Genomic DNA, 16195 nt, shown 5'->3' on the forward strand with positions numbered 1-16195 from the left:
GTTTCGTGATGCTTGGCCTTGAGAGTGAAAACAGTATTTCGGGGACAGCTCATAAGGGTGGAGTCCATTACCGTCGTCTGCAGATGAGATGGCCCTGCCTATGGCTTAGATGTCCATTTAGAAAGGAGTCTTAAGTTTTCATTCTTTCTCAAGCCATGTTCTTTCCATCTTACATAACTCGTTCCGAGCTCCTAGTCACGTGAGGTCCCGTGATGCCTCGTCACTCGCAAACTTCAGCACTATGCCTGGAACAGTTAGAACTCTGGATCCACTTGATAAACAAATGTGAAAGGTAATAGTTTAAACATTACTAGTGAAGTTATTTGTGAATTATTAGTATAGAATTATAAAATGCTTTAATTTTCTACTACATTTTCTTGGTATAAATTATAGGCAGATAATAAAGTGATATTGGATGGATAAGTAGATAAATAGATTGATTGATTGATTGATTGATTGATTAACTGATTTAGATTTGCCAACATATGATCTTGCCTCAGGATTTATGACTTAGAAATGAGTGTGAGAAATCTGATACCTGTTCATACTTTACTCTTTTGCAAAGACGCTGTCATATGATGCCATGGGTACCACACTGTGCTCTCCCACTCACCTCTGTAAGGATAGCTGCTGTTTAAATGACCTTATCCTTGCTTCTGTTTCAAGTTCTCAATGTCTGGGAACTCTCAGGGAGCCCACCAGGTTAGTTCTAAGGAGTCAGTCACACACAAGTGCTATAATCCAAGAGAGTGGGAAGTTACCCTCTTGTACTTATGAGACTCGTTATAGGTCAATAACCAGCACCCATGGGAGATTTTTGCTGTGGTCGCACAGCACTTTCATTTCTGTATTTGCGATTTTATGTATTTGGGATTTACAGGGAATTGTGAAGTTGGTCACTTGGTGGCGCTGTAGTTAACAGCTTGATTTTCTTTTGTATTTTTTTTCCACCGCCTTCTTAGCTTTTGTTTTTAAATGGCAGTTGCGTGAAATATGCTCTCCGTCTTTAAACCCTGCTGCAGGAGAAATGATTTAATGGCTCTTGACTTCTGGATTAATTTTGAGCATTAGAAACATTGTAAAACAGATTCTTGCTAATAATGATCATTATCGTGATGGCTTGGGGCATAATCATTTACCAACATTAGCCAAGTGATTAAAATCCACCATGAGTTTAATTTGAAAAGATTTAGTTCCTTTGCAATAAATGGCTAATGATATTAGCCTCATCTGTGTGGGGCCGAAATTTATCATTCTAGGACTTTGAGCTCTCACTACTAGATTTCTGTCTACTCGTGCTAGCATGTGCCATCCATGACTATTATTTACCAAGTATGTGGCATTTCCTATATCAGTGCCGAATGGGGCCATATGGTGTACAACATACAGGCAGTCATCGCGCCTTTATAACCTGCTATTTCATAATTTATTATTTCATAAAGCAGGCAACCTTAATGGATGTTAACATTGTTAGTCATGGTCAGTCAAACCTGAAGGGAAAGGGAGGCATTTTGGCTTTGTGACTCTTTCCTTTCCTTTCCTATTATGTTATCAAGTCTAGATATATTTAGAATTATCAGGTTTTAGTTCATATAGCATTATCATTAACTTTGCAATAATGCCCTTTAAATGCATGTGATCTTAGAAATGATTTCTAAAACTTCTCATCTAATAAAAAATCGTTTTAAATTTTTATCCACAGAGAAACTGCCTTTCAAGTTTAAATTTGCCTCCTTCCTATTGTCTCATTGATGAATCGTGAGAACTGTTGAGGTAAACAGTGCTTGACCAAGAAGATGGTCCACCAATCCACCGATCTTTCTTCTAAAGCTCCCTAAGAAAGTTAAAAAGGGACTAACATAGAAAACTTTGAAACTGTGGAAGGAAAGAAAGTAAAGGTTTCATTAATAGACACTGTATCATTTCCAGAAATTTCCTCTCAAAAGAAACAAGAAGTAAGCACTACCCACTGAGTAGAGGTTTGCCCGCCTCAGGTTCACTGGTGTGATCTGCACACTTCATGGTTACATAATCTGTTTCTTCCTCAAAACAAACCAGTGTTACTATTGCTGCTTTGCAAAGAGCTAAGAGACTCCTGGTGTTGAAGAGGCTACAGGTTGTTCGGAGTCTGGGAAGAGCCCTCTCAATCAATTGACACATGCCAGTATAAAAAATAAATGTATATTCTCTAGTCAGCTTCTCCTAACGGCTTTACAAGATCAATTTTCCAAAATATTAGGGTAGAATAGGACAGTATGTTTGGATAGGCAAAGGATAAAAAGAAATTCTAAGAAAGCCAGATAAATTTAAAACGTATGTAAAATTTACAGTGATAATTTAAGTGAAAATGTTGGTTAGTTTCTAAACATCAGTAAGGCCACTGAGTTGAGCTACCCCATTCTTCCTCCCTTTCTCCCTTCCCTTACTCATTTAAAACTATGCACAGTAGGCTCTCCACACAAGAGACAAGGATTTAGTGGAGCAAGAGAGAATCTTCTGGTGTCTCATACTATTGCCGTTTCTACACCAACACCAATGTATATCAACTCTAGCATTGGCTTTTCATTGACAGGAAAGTCTGCACAAGGATTTAGCGTAGAATATTAGAATAGAAATATCTGTATGAGTAAGGAAACAGAGATTCAGAAAAATAAAATTCCTTATTATAACCTCACAGCCAGGCAGTACAAACAGAAAGTGAATCCAACTTGTTGGGAGTTCACACTATTTTATGATTTTGCTCCTCAAAGACCTTGGAAAATCTTTGGGGTACAACCAGAGTAACACTCTCAATTCCCCAAGCTCGCACATAGTAAGTACACACTAAGGTAGAGGACACAACAGGTTAGAATAGTGATGTACATTTATATTAATATCCACTGAGGTATGAATGACCCAACTACACTGTTACACAACTTAAGGCAGGAGCGTTGTAAGCCCTGGATGTTACAGTTTCAATAATGACTTTACTGAGTTAAAGACAGGAAAGAAGATGTATCTTTCTATGATGACTATGAGTTTATCCTGTGACTACAGGTTTGTAGTTCTGAATACATACAGTTTATGCTTTTGGTTATTATTGTTACCATTTGAAAGCTCCTGGCTATAGTTATTTAGTATCATCAACTCAATGAAAGCTTTCAAGTTTCTATTCCAAACTTTGTAAAACATGTTTTTATTATTAAAGTGCTGTAACAATTATTTTAGTGTCTTAAATATTTGAAGATAGGAACATAATTTATGATAGTTACATTAAATAATTCCAGCATTTGCGAGATTTGAGGCAGGTGGATGGAGACCTTGAGGTCAGCCCGGGTTCCATAGTGAAATGCTCTCTTTAATTAGAAGGTATTAATGTGAAATCCAGAACCTATAGACAATAGAGTGAATGAGGACACAGCAGACAGTACTGAGTGCCTGTTCCACTAAAGCTTGAGTAGAATGAATGGTCTAACTACTTATCTGCTTAATTTCCTGCTAAGCCAGACATGATCACATCAATTTCCTTTATGAGCAAATGTTACACAATTACAACATTGAGGGGGAGAGAAGTAATTTTGAACTCTAAACAACAGGACCATGAATTGATTGAGTCAACACAACTAGAAGGAACAACTCCTACCCTAGTTGGAAAGTTTAGTTGTAAGGAATGAGTGCAGCATTTGCCACACTGTGGAAGAGGCCTTGCCGATTGCAAAAGAAAGGAAACTAAATCACTTTTTAAATTAATCACACTTTGAAACTTGTCATTATTGTTTGTACGTATTTGTTATGAGAGTGGGAATTTCTACTACCCAAGAAGAGAATGTGAACTTTGATTTTTTTTAAGTGTTCACACACAAAAGGGTTGGTTGGCTCTCAGCCACAAATAAATGTAAAAGTTGTCCCTATGGCACAAGAACTCCCATAGCCAGGGGAAACAATGAGATTAACTGCTGAGTTCTTTCATTCATTTGCTTTCAACAGTCCGTTGCCTTCCCTGATTGCTTCTCTGCATCTCTAGAGAAATTACAGTTCAGATTTGCCTGGATCTGAACTGCACATAAGTGGTTTCACATGCTGTTCTCTGTGATTGGCTTCCCTCCTCCCCATGGCATCTCTAGGTTCCTCTGCGTGGACTCGTGCCCTGTGAGTCATCTCTGCGCCGAGACATTGGTATATCTGGTGAGATTTACGCATCTACTGCATGACTGATGCACATCGGCATCTTTCCAGCACGTCACTGGTGTGGGCAAAGCTCCTCTAACCTTGTACATGTCTCCAGATGCACATTCGCTGCAGCCATTCCAGAATCTCTACCTAAGAACGAATCGCTGTGGCCAAGGGCGGTTGTTCCATAGCCACTTTACAATCACCCCGCTGCAGGCAGAGGGTGAGAGCGTGACTGCTCAACCCTGCCAGCACTTCCCATTTCCCAACCTTTAAAAGTCTTGCCAAAACTGAAGAACAAAAACGGTATTTAATTGTGGCTTAAATTGCATGTTTTTGATCTCCAGTGAGGCTACTTAACTCCCACCCACCACCACCACACACACACAGAGACACACACTTTCCTGTTGGTTACTTGTCTTTTTTCTTGATTTAAAGATTTTCCATAGATGTGCTAGGTTCTAACCCTCTGTTCCACAGTTGTAGCTTTTGCCAGTGTGCTACTGTTTCTCCCTCTTTTGTGGCATATATTGTGAATGAGCACATTTTTGGCTTTGCTTTTCATTTTCCCTTGTGGTACTCAGGATCCAATCCAGGCTGACATGAGAGCCAGTCGGGACTCCACTACTGGGCTTCTTTCTCAGCTCCCATGAGACCCTTGCCATTTTGTTGTATCCACCACTCCTTCGTGATGTGTGTTATTTCTTTCTTGTCTTAAGAAAGCTTTCTTTATCTGAAGGACTAAAGATTATCTTTATCTTAAGATTAAATTTTCATCTTTAAGGCTTTAATCCACTTGGAGTTGATTTCTTGGTATGATGCAAAGAAGAAATTGGGTTTTTGGTTGTTGTTTTTGTTTTAAGTTTATCGGGATAATAATCTCTTTTCTACAAGAAATCTTTTTTAAAAATATATCAGGATGATAATTTCTTTTCTACAATGCATCTTCTTGATAGTCTAAGAACAACTATAGGGAGATATATTAGAATAAATCTTTCATTGATAGGCAGATTGAAGAGAGGGGGGACTCCTCTAAAGGAAACAATGTCTTTGCTGAATAATTTACCCTCTCCCTATTATTTTGTAATGGCAGGTTGATCACATGTGGGACAGTCTTGTTCATATTGCTTCTGAATATTGTACACTGTGGCAGCATTTACTTGTTAAAATTGAATATATGCTGTATACCAGGTAGCATCTCACACTCTGACAAGACAGCAGTGAACAAGAAGTCTTTTTGTGTGTGTGTGCAGTTTACATTGTAGACAGATATGTGCTCTAAAGGATTGTTAAGTTGCTATAAAGAAAGTAAGGTAGTAACAGGGAACAGGTACAGTGATGGGAGTGAGGTAGCAGACATTGCTGCCTTAGGGCATGTCTCCTCACTGGTACATTTTATCTCACAGGAGACACAAAGGAACTGAACTCAGAGTATAGGCTCCATGAGTGGTCATTTTTTTCCCTTCCATCAGCCTGGTGTTCATCCCTGTGTGAACACTGTGATCTGAACTTCTATGACTTTGCGTAATCAATCCAACATACAGACTGAGTCTTTCGCCCTCTTCAATTGACATTTCATGCCTGTTTCTTTTCTCTCTCAAACTTCAGAATCCACTTACCGAGTTCCACATCAAATCCAAGCAAACGACAGAAGCTTGAGCTATGGTTTTTGCAATGGATTCATGGTTCAGCATGAGGATAACTGACAGCTTTATATCGCCAAGGCTTCCTGATCCAAGGATGAGTGTACAGCCCATCTTTCCATGTGTCTGACCCGTCTTTAATGACCCCCCAATCCTGCCTTCAGCTCCAGCCTTATTTGTCTTGCCACTCCCTGGTGCCAGCATACTCCTGCTATCCTTAATGACTTTCATGTCTCAAAGTCACCATGCCTTTTGTGCTCCTCCACCTTTGTACAGACTGTTCTGCCCTCCCGGGAACACCCTCTGCCCTCTCCCTCCTTCCCGTGACTAACTCAGACTGACTGTTTCACACTGGGTTAAGTCTTCTCTTCAGAGAAACTTTATTAAGACAGTATCCCCCTTTTTTTGTCCCGATGACCCCCAACCCAGTCATTGTTCAATTCTGGTGGAATAGTTTATATATTTATATGCTAACAATAGCTAGAAATTTCAGGAGAGGGACTATATTCTGTATCAGGGTACTGTGACATCCAGCTGATTCTCATTAGACAAGTGAGTGTTGACATCTGTGAGTGTTTATGCAGCTTGGGGATCACCGTGATGACAGTCACTGCCAGAGTCCAGAAGCGCCCTGGACCCTGAGATACTGGTGTTTGTGAATGTTTCCTCCCTTAGAGGTGGCTTCATACACACCTTCAAAACTTGACCACTCTTTGGAACATTTGCTTCCAATGTCTATTCAAATTACTAAAGACCGTCCCAGCTTCTGCCTAGAAGTTGAAGGGCTGAAATGAGAAGTGCTTACATCCAAAGATGAAGGCGCTTCTGGAACTCTTTTGTCTGAGACCGGAACCATTTTCAGACAGGATACTTCAGAGAGTAGCCTGCTCCTGCATTCCGGAAACCGTCCCAGGCTGCTTCCACTATTGGAGACTTTGGTGCTGATGAAGAAACGATATCCTGAGTTTAAAATGGGTGCCTAAGAGAATAAATATGAACTAATAGCCTTCTTCTGTGGGGGTCACGTGATAAGATCTGAAGCGTCATTCACTGGCATTTCTGACTAATGAACGAGCAAAGTCCTTTCTCTAAAAGGTACACGAGCAACCTCAGTCACTTGTCTTTGCCATGCGCTAGTGGAGTATGCAGCTTCTCTATCTCTTAGTGGCCAGAGGCGGAGGTCTCAGTGCTTCCTTGGTCTCATCAGGGTGGACATGCTTTTTTTCCACTAAAAGGGTGCAACGTGAACCATTCTTCTCTGCTCACTGAGAGTGTAACCGGGTAGAGCGGGTGCCGGTATCGTCAGTAGTCATGGCCTTACCATATTCACTTCTGTGGTTAACATCTCAGATTATCAAAGGGAGCACTGTAAGAACTGACAGAGTCAAGATCCACTCAATGAAGGTGCTTCTGGAACTGTTCAATTCTGAGAGTTTGTAGTGTAGGTGGATTGGACATTCTCAGAGACAGGACTTTGTAACCCATAAAGGTTAAACCCAGTTCAGAGAAACACTCTACTTGAGAAGGAGTTGGATGCAAAAACAAAGATAAATGAACACATTCTATTTAGCCATGTGTTACAGCAGATAAAAATGATCTGAGAACCGATTGTTCTTAAGAACCAGGAAAGAAACCAAACTGGTAAGATCTAGTTCTTCTAATGCTTCAATGTGTTCTAGTTCTCCTTAAGGTAGCACTAGCACTCAGTCTGCAGACTTAAAACATAAAAAACAAACAAACAAACAGCAAGAAGTGATTCACACAATCGAACCCCAGGGTGCCCAGGTAGGAGGCAGTACAATCCTTGGGCTGAACTAAAAGAACACAGATGGGGTGCTAGCTCCTATTTCCATCGCTGTAAAACCACTGTCCGTCTCATCAGATATAAGATGAAGCCACGAGCCTCATTGGTATGCTTCGTGTGTTGTAAGGGGCATGGCGTGCCTCGTTGTTTTTATTGAGGAAACCTGGCATAAGCTCCCTTGTCCCATGTGTTTGCAAAACAAATGTTCAAATTCAGAATAATGCCCTAATGCCCTGGTTCTCAATCTTTAATGCAGTTCCTCACCCTGTGGTGACCCCCAACCATAAAATAATTTTGTTGCGCCTTCATAACTGTACTTTTGCTACTGTTATAAACTATAATGTAATATCTGTTATGTAGTATATCTGATATGTGACCCCCAAAAGGGTCTTGACCCTCAGGTTGAGAACCACTGGTCTAATGAGACTTTAAGAACTCATAGGTATTCTTCAAAACAACTATCTTTTTCTGTCTCTCTACTCACACTCAGATATATTAATTGTACACACATGCTACAGGCTTGCTTAGACAGTGATTCAAGTGCTAGTTTTGCCTGATGTCTCTGAAGCCTTAGCCTCTTCCTGGGGCGGGTTTACACTTCTGCTTAACGCCTCCACAAAGGAATTTTGTTGCAGCAGGAATAGGGAGTAGCCATACAGAGTCTGCTATCTTAGCAGATACAGGACTCATCTGCTGACCCTGACCTGGATTATGTTTCATTGAAGGGGTGACTTTTCTGAGAGTGAGGGACTCTTTACCTGGGTACACATTATAAATGCTTTCCCCATTTTGGTATATTTTACAATTTTCTTGGAGTCTGTACACACACACACACACACACACACACACACACACACACACCTTTACAAACATGCTAAAGAAAGAAAGCACATTTAACGGTTCCACTCTAAAGAGAGCATGCTGTTTTGATGAGCATTTTGTTTCTTTCAAATAAACATTGTTATGACTTTATCCTAGAGATTTGGAGAAAAGCCACTAAATAAATCCACTAAAGCCTGAAGTTCTTTACTGTGTCTGTTTTTTGATTTGGGCTTTCACTGTTTGATGGTTGTTTAGTTCTGTCTACCTACAAATCTACCCCCACTCCCAACTCCCTAGCATCCCAAAACCATAGCAGATTCATTCTGAAGAAAGAAAATGAAAATCTAATGAGCTATTTGTAACTTTAAAAATGAAGGTCAACTGTGAGACTGGAAAAGAGCAATTATAACTGATACATTTCTGAAGAATAAATAAAAATGTCATTTAAAATAGCAGCCAAGTCTAGTCCTAATTATATATTTCTATATTCACAGGAACATATTTGTCTGGTTTAACTGGGAATAGGGAAGGACATAGTAGGGAAGTTATGCCTCATTTAACTTCCTGAATGCATATGTATTTTCCTTTAAGTCTATGTATAAAAAGCACTGATTTAAAAGCTATGGTTAAAAGAGTCAAAGGGACTGTGTGAGCCTCAATCCTCCTCTGGCATGGACTATTTGAATGTATGTGCACATAAGAAAGAGCATGGGCCAGAGCTCACACACAACAATACAGTTACATGTAGCTATGTCAATTGTGACACTGATGTTCCTTCCAATTCCTCCCAGACTGGATGGCTAGGACTTGTTTCACGGAGATGCAGAGTCATTTGAAATGTCCCCTCTCCTGCAGAATCAAGACTTTCCTTGAGGGAATGTAGCTAAGTAGCACATTCATCTTGACTTTCCAAGAGAGAGGGTGACCCCTGTGGCATTCTGAAACAATGGGATACGCTGAATCCCTTCTGCAGAGTTAACAGTGGCAAGAGCTTAGATCACACACCTCAGTGTTTCTTCTCTACCCTTCTGCTAGTCCAATTGAAGGAATATTTTCCTTATCTAAAACTTTAGGCTCTCCTTGTGCAAATGTCCACACAGATGTATTGAATGAAAATAAAAGCCTGTCTGTATGCCTAGAGCTGGTAGAAGAGAGGTAACTTGTAACTTGACCCTGGGAACAGCATGAAAGTTGGTCATAGAAAGGTAATTTAATATGATCCACCGGTTATAGCCTATCCAAGTCCTGCTTAAGAATTTTCATTTCCAGGCAGTGGAGCCCTGCAGGGGAACTTGTTGCGTAACTTTACAATGCTATGCCTCCTTTGGTTTTATTACCATACCCATTTGAAAAACCAAGGGGACTCATTAACGTTTGAGTCCTAGGCTAGAATGAACAAGTCTGTTTTGGTTGTATTGTTGTTCTTTGCTATTTCAGGGATGCTCATTTCTTTGCTTTTAAGGTCATAGTTTTGGCTTAGCAAGCCCCCCTACTGGATAACCCTGCAGGTCATCTCTATATCCGCACCAATTCCAAAGGCATCATCACTGACAGCCAGTGTGACCTGCTCAAGCAGTGCACATCACACAGCATGCATGGGACTGAGAATAATAGTAATAGTAATAATAATAATAATAATAATAATAATAATAATAATAATAATAATAAACCAAAGGGACCATTGCTTAGATGGAGGTGCTGACAGTTCACTTAGGAAGGAAATGGGAAGTAAAGACAAAGAAGGAGAGGTTGGGAAAGCTAGCTGTGAGTAGAGCTTTGAACACATGGAAGGAGAGCTTGCAGGAGGATGTGCGAAGCTCAGAATAACAGAGATGGGACTTCTGCATGGCAGGAATCACAGGGCTGCCCATCCTGACAGTGACTTGGTGTGTGTGTGTGTGTGTGTGTGTGTGTGTGTGTGTGTGTGTGTGTTTGTGTGTGTGTGTCCATATATCCTTCGTTTATAGGGGATGGGCTCACAAGGGGATTCCCCAGCATACTCCAGGGCTAGGTGTTATCTCCTGAATTCATATTAAAATGCTTAAACTCCACTAAGCCCTGTGACCCTGGGGATGTTCAAAGAAGAAGAGAAAATTATTTAATCTACAGAATGAATTTCTGAGTAGAACTTACACTGCCACAGACCCTCAGGCTACAGAACAGGACAACAAGGTATGAAGAGATCGCATGACACTTCCAGCTAAAAACTGTGGGAGCTAAAGCTTTGTGTTTTAAAATGTCAACTCAGTAAGGAGAAGATATTTGATTCATGTCTGTCTAATTCCTATAATTGTAATAAGCATGGACTTGGAGTCAACAAACATTTGACAATTTTGTAATCAAATCTGCCATCGATTAATTATTTGAAAAAGGTTTGAACAATTTTTAAGTACTCAGTGATCAAGTCTGTTGACACACTAACATCCTAATATTAAATTATGCCAGGTTTCAGACCCACTGAAAAATTTACATAAATTTCTTTTCTTAGTTGGTTTTCCTATATTGAGAAAACTGTGACTAAGGATTATTTTTAAGAATATTTCTATTCGTATTTATGCTATATTTCTTGAGCAGAATGCTAGCTATCCATTGGGTCATATCTAGCAAGGACCTTTGCATACAAAAGGTAATTGAGTTCTATCCACACAGGGGCAGTTCATCGGCCCATCATTCCACCCTTTTGTTACTTCTAAAATTCCTTCAATGCCATCCCTCACTATAAGGCTGCTGATTTTTTACTCTGTCTCACAGAACCTGACTGGGCAGAAAAACTCCCCTTAGTAGAGGGGATACTCAAGGCTGAATCATTCCAAAGGGTAGAGAGAACAATGGTGCGGACCACAATTAAACAAGCAAAAAGAGTGTGAGCCCCAGTTAGAATCGTCTGCCACGTTCTCATTCTCACATCAGAGCCTGTGCACAGCGTGTACGCACTACGAAAATCTTCCAAGCATTTGCAACCCACAATGTCGATGTACTTACTCTTTGCAAAGGAAATTTTAAAATGTTCAAATGCCTCGCTTTTAGTGAAAGAGCTACAGTGGTGCATCACTATAGCGGTGCTGAATTTTTGGAATCTAAATAGTCCCAGAGTAACCCTATTGTCAGATAGAACTAATAGTAGCACAAATAATAAATGGTAAGCACAGATAAAATCTTACTGTAAAATAGGAATGTGAGTTTTGATCTTGTTACCATTTTTGAAAATGTTCACTAACTTACTCTATCTTATGATGTCTCATTGTGTTCCTGGCTTTATTTTTGTTTGTGTTCATCAACCACTGTTTCCATGACATTATCCTAGGTGCTCTGTGCAGACCACCTGTCCTGAGCTCTTATTCTGGTCCCATAAGCTAGGAAACATTTCTGTCTGTACTTTATAAACACAAGGAGCCCACATTCCTATCCACTGTGACACTGGGTTAGCCACTTTATGAAATCTCTCTGGCCATCAGAGAAGTGGCATTCATAATCTGAGTATTCCTGTGTCGTGCCGTCAATAGATGGATGACACAGGAGAAACATACGGAGTTAATGCCCTAAGTGTGATGTTATTATGTCATGGACATAGCCACCTCACAAAAGTCAAAATCATCTTGGTTAAAGAGTTATACATTGAATCCAATGGGGTTCCACATTCTCAAGAAAGCAAACACAGCTAAGAAAAGAAGGGTGGGTAAATTTGTCCTTATTAAGAACACTGGATTTGGTGTCTGCAGATGGTATGGATCCCCAAGTGGGGCAGTCTCTGGATGGCCTTTCCTTCAGTCTCTACTCCATTTATTACCCCTGTCTTTCCTTTGGACAGGAACAATTCTGGGTTAAAAATTTTGGGATAGGTGGGAGTAGGTGGAGGAGCACCCTCATAGTGGGAAAGGGGAGAAGGAGTGAGATGGGGGGGTTGTGAAGGGGAAACCAGGAAGGGGGCTATGTTTGAAACACAGGATCTAGAAACAGAAAATCTTTACAAAGATTTGACAGATCACCTTTCCTATCTGTGTCCACTCTGCTCATCTCTAATTGTGGTTCCAATAAAATCATTCATACATTCGTTAAGTTGGTCATTCAGGCAGTATATAGGGAACCAGTAATTGCCTGTTGTGAACCAAATCTTTGGTAGGACTTTACACATCCAGGCTTGGTAGCTGACTCCATCTTGACTCTTAAAGCTTAGAGGGCAGCTGTGGGGAGGAGTAACCAGCTATTACTCACTGTTAATTGGGTGGTAAGGGTGGTAGTGAAAGTTTCCATAGTTCTCTGTGACAGCATTTGGAAAAAGAACTGGCTGAGAAAGGAAGGCATGAAGAGAGTACTTTTGGGGGCTGAGCAAGAAAGGACAGAGTTCCAAATAAGTTGTCTGACAAAACAAAAGCTGGAAGGAGCTGTTGGAAGAAAGAGAAAAGAGCATTTCAGGAGAAAAGAGCATTTCTCCCTAGGCACTAGGGAGAAAAAGATCTGGCATCTACAGATCTTCAAAGAACTCAAAATGACTGGAGTTTTGTAGGTTTCTAGCTGAGAGTGTTCACAGTGTGTGTGTGTGTGTGTGTGTGTCTGTGTGTGTGTGTGTGTGTGTGTGTGTGTGTGTGTGTATGGGGAAAGCAGAGAGAACTGTGTCTGCAGAGTATGAATGTATCAATTCCACAGCAATGGGGAAACCTCTAAAGGGTTACATAGGAAATAAGTATTTTAAAAGGGCACTCTGAAAGTTGGAGAATTTACAGGAAGCAGATCTAGAGGCCTGTAGGTTAGAACTAAGCCAAAAAATGTCAGTGGGTAACAGAATCCTCTCATGACGTATTGAAACATGAAGGCATTGGCCACAGCAAGGTTTCCAAACAAGAAGGTTTGGAGCATGGCTGGAGAAAATGTCTTTCTAGTATATCGTCCTGATGCTACCTGCCCAGGAAACAGGCAGGCCTGTTTGAGGTACTGTTTGAGGCAGTGTTGATGGCAACTGTAAAATTCTACAATTCTTCCCCAGGTACTTACAAGTTTTGCTTTAAAGGCACCTGTCCTGTCTTGAATATATGTTTTATGCAACTGACTCGGTTCTAGCCAGGAGCCTTTCCTTAGCATAATAGATGCCAGTTGATAAATTGAGTTAATTATTGTTATTTGTTTCAATTACGTTTCTTATCTGTTTCTATTTTGTTCTTAATGAAAGCCTGTATGAATTGTTTTTGTAAGGCTCTGAGAGTCAAGAAGTGAGACATGTTGCTGCAATTAGTCTAAAATCCAATGGAATGTATTGTTGAAACGAAAGGCTTGCCTTTCTGAAGAAACAAAATTGTGCTGATCCCTTTAGTGAGCAAAAACCTAAAGAAAAGTTTGACTTTGATGACACCCAAACTTATTTGTATAAATTTTTATCTCTGCAATTTTCTTGTGATGTATTTTATTTGATACACCAGAGAAAATTCTCCAAATTTGCAACAGGATAAAAGGCTGGCATGCTACTCCCCTTCACTAAATCCTTTGTCTAAACTGGAACACAATAGAGCAATTGAAGGCTGTCATATTTGGGCTCAGATTTGAGAACTAAAACCTTGCCGGGGGAGGGGAATTCTCTTCTGTTTTCTGTAGATTAAAAACTCACTCCTCCTATTTTGAGACCAGAACAACAAAAACATGGAAATATAAGTTACCCACAAATCCAGTAATTGAAATGCCCTTCTTATCCCATGTGTAAAAATGAGTACCCTAGCGAAGAGAAACTATGCCTCGTTAGAAAATATTGGTGCTCCACTAACTTAGGAGCAAAGCTGCATATCAATAAGTATCATTGTAATTGAAACAGAAAAGTTTTGTGTTAACTTTTTCATCAAGATGACAGTGAGCTGGAGGAACCATCAGGCAGTTAGTATCTCAAGGATAGACTCCTTACAAGGCTGAATTACGTCAGCATCACTGAATCTGTTAGTTTTGGGACATGTAAGAATGACCTTTTTTTTTTTTTTGGTTCTTTTTGTCGGAGCTGGGGACCGAACCCAGGGTCTTGCGCTTCCTAGGCAAGCGCTCTACCACTGAGCTAAATCCCCAACCCCAAGAATGACTTTTTGTCAAAATAAAGTTAATCTGTAATGACTTCTGAGACCATCTCGTGCTAACCTGCTTCTGGTAACCAGCCAAATTCTCTCCCTCGGTGGCATACCTGTAATACATCAGCAGTTCCTTTATCTCAGTATCAACTGACTTTCAAGATGCCTAGCCTCATTATGCTTGTCCAGAGTGTCCCAGTGGTGGTTACTAACGTCATAGTTCCTTTGAAAAGGCAAGGATGTGTCCACGCTTCTGAACACTGCAGGCCACACGCGTCTTCTTAGAAGGTTAACTGCAGCTGGAAGCGGCAGCAAAGGCCCTAATGAAGCAGATTCCACTGACTCCCGGCATTCTCTCTGCACGTGGTGACTCCGTCTCTGAATTGGAGATGGGTTTCAGCAGGACGGGATTGCAGCGGGCCATAATTATAATTGCAGGTGTGGCAGGCAAAGACAGCAGGAGAGGGTGAGCTCATAAGGAACAAAGATTCGCTCTGCTGGATCATCTATCTCCACCGGAGAACAAAGAGCAGACGCATAAATAAGCGAGTTACCATGTAAACAAATTGAGCAACCACCAACACACAACAGAGTGCGTGTTCCTTGGCCAATATATACACGCCTGTGTTACAGAAAGCTCTTGCCCTTTCCCTGGTAGAGGTGAGAGCCTTTCTGTTCCCTCCCAACCTTCAGTGGGTGGGCAGGGGCTGATTGTGGAAGAGCAATGAAGCTACTCCTCCAGTCTCTCACCATCTCCCCTTTACTCCAGTCTGTTTCACAATTAGCACAAGAGGACAACACAAGCAGTGACCTTGAACGAGAACGTTCAGGCCTCTGCAGCTGCCTCAGCCAGAAAGAGGACAGCAAAGCCATTCTTGTTCCTTTTAGGGCCTGATGCTAAAATGATCCAGCGTTGCTTGATTGGGCGTTGCTTTCGTTTTTCTTTAGACAGCTCTCTTAAAGGCCAGCAGCAGATTCCCTTGGTTCTTAAGCTAATTGGCTGGAGCAACATGCTTTTAATTCTTGACTTTCAGATTGTCACAAAAGCAATTTGCAGGGCTAGGGGCCAGTGTTCTACTGGAAAAGCAAATCAAAAGAGTGCTGCAATTATGCAAATGATTAAGAAAAAAAACATCACTGCAACCAGATCCCTTATTTGCCTACCTTTAGGCTGGGCAATTATCCTCCTATCTCTGTTTGCTGCTGTGCCCTCAGCAGTTGGTTTGCCTTTAGCTGGGTGAAGGACAATGTTGAGGTTCCCCAGGGATGGTGTTCTGACACAGGCAGAGGAAGATCCCGAAGTGGATTAGAGGCATTTGCAAGTGGGCAAGCTTTCCATCTAGTATTTGTGAGCTAAGTAGAGAGCTAGAAAGGAAACTTTCAAGAGTGACAGGGATGTTCTTTGCTCGGTCCTTGACTCTTTTTATTGTTGTGCTTTAAGCAAAGTCTTAAAGCAAAATGACTTCCTCCATAGCCAGAATTTGCCATAGATATAGTGCTAAGAACACAAGGGTGACAGCTGCTGAGAGGGCATGACCTTCATTAGATTTGTGGAAAGGTTTACTTACAACAGGGCTCTTTCTTAGGATTCTGTGTGGGAGTACCGAAAACAGGCATAATAGACACACAATTATCTTATTCCTAGTGTTTTACTGCATAGAAAAATTTCATTCCTATACCACTTCGCACATATTGGATTGGTTATTGGGAACTTTGAGGTCAGAGGAGAAAGTTCAGTC

At 40.8% G+C, this 16195-nt stretch overlaps 2 long non-coding RNA genes across 6 annotated transcripts in view; one reads left to right on the forward strand and one right to left on the reverse strand.

The window, feature by feature from the left end:
* LOC147995547 (uncharacterized) overlaps positions 1–15223 on the reverse strand; it is a 32234-nt gene extending 17011 nt beyond the window's left edge. The window contains exon 1 of the long non-coding RNA XR_015684451.1: positions 14570–15223. This is a non-coding gene — a long non-coding RNA (uncharacterized LOC147995547). The remainder of the gene's footprint in view (positions 1–14569) is intronic.
* On the forward strand, positions 82–8617 carry LOC102553121 (uncharacterized). 5 transcript variants are annotated; one of them, XR_015684447.1, is made up of 4 exons: positions 82–292; positions 1703–1955; positions 4104–4164; positions 5758–8617. It is a non-coding gene; the product is annotated as an uncharacterized LOC102553121 (long non-coding RNA). The 5 variants fall into 5 exon arrangements; XR_015684448.1 differs by having other exon boundaries at positions 1703–1773; XR_015684445.1 differs by lacking the exon at positions 4104–4164.
* Positions 15224–16195: the final 972 nt, after the last annotated feature.

The sequence above is a fragment of the Rattus norvegicus genome, chromosome 3 (assembly GCF_021556685.1).
Source record: "Rattus norvegicus strain SHRSP/BbbUtx chromosome 3, alternate assembly SHRSP_T2T, whole genome shotgun sequence".
NCBI classification, from domain to species: Eukaryota; Metazoa; Chordata; class Mammalia; order Rodentia; family Muridae; genus Rattus; species Rattus norvegicus.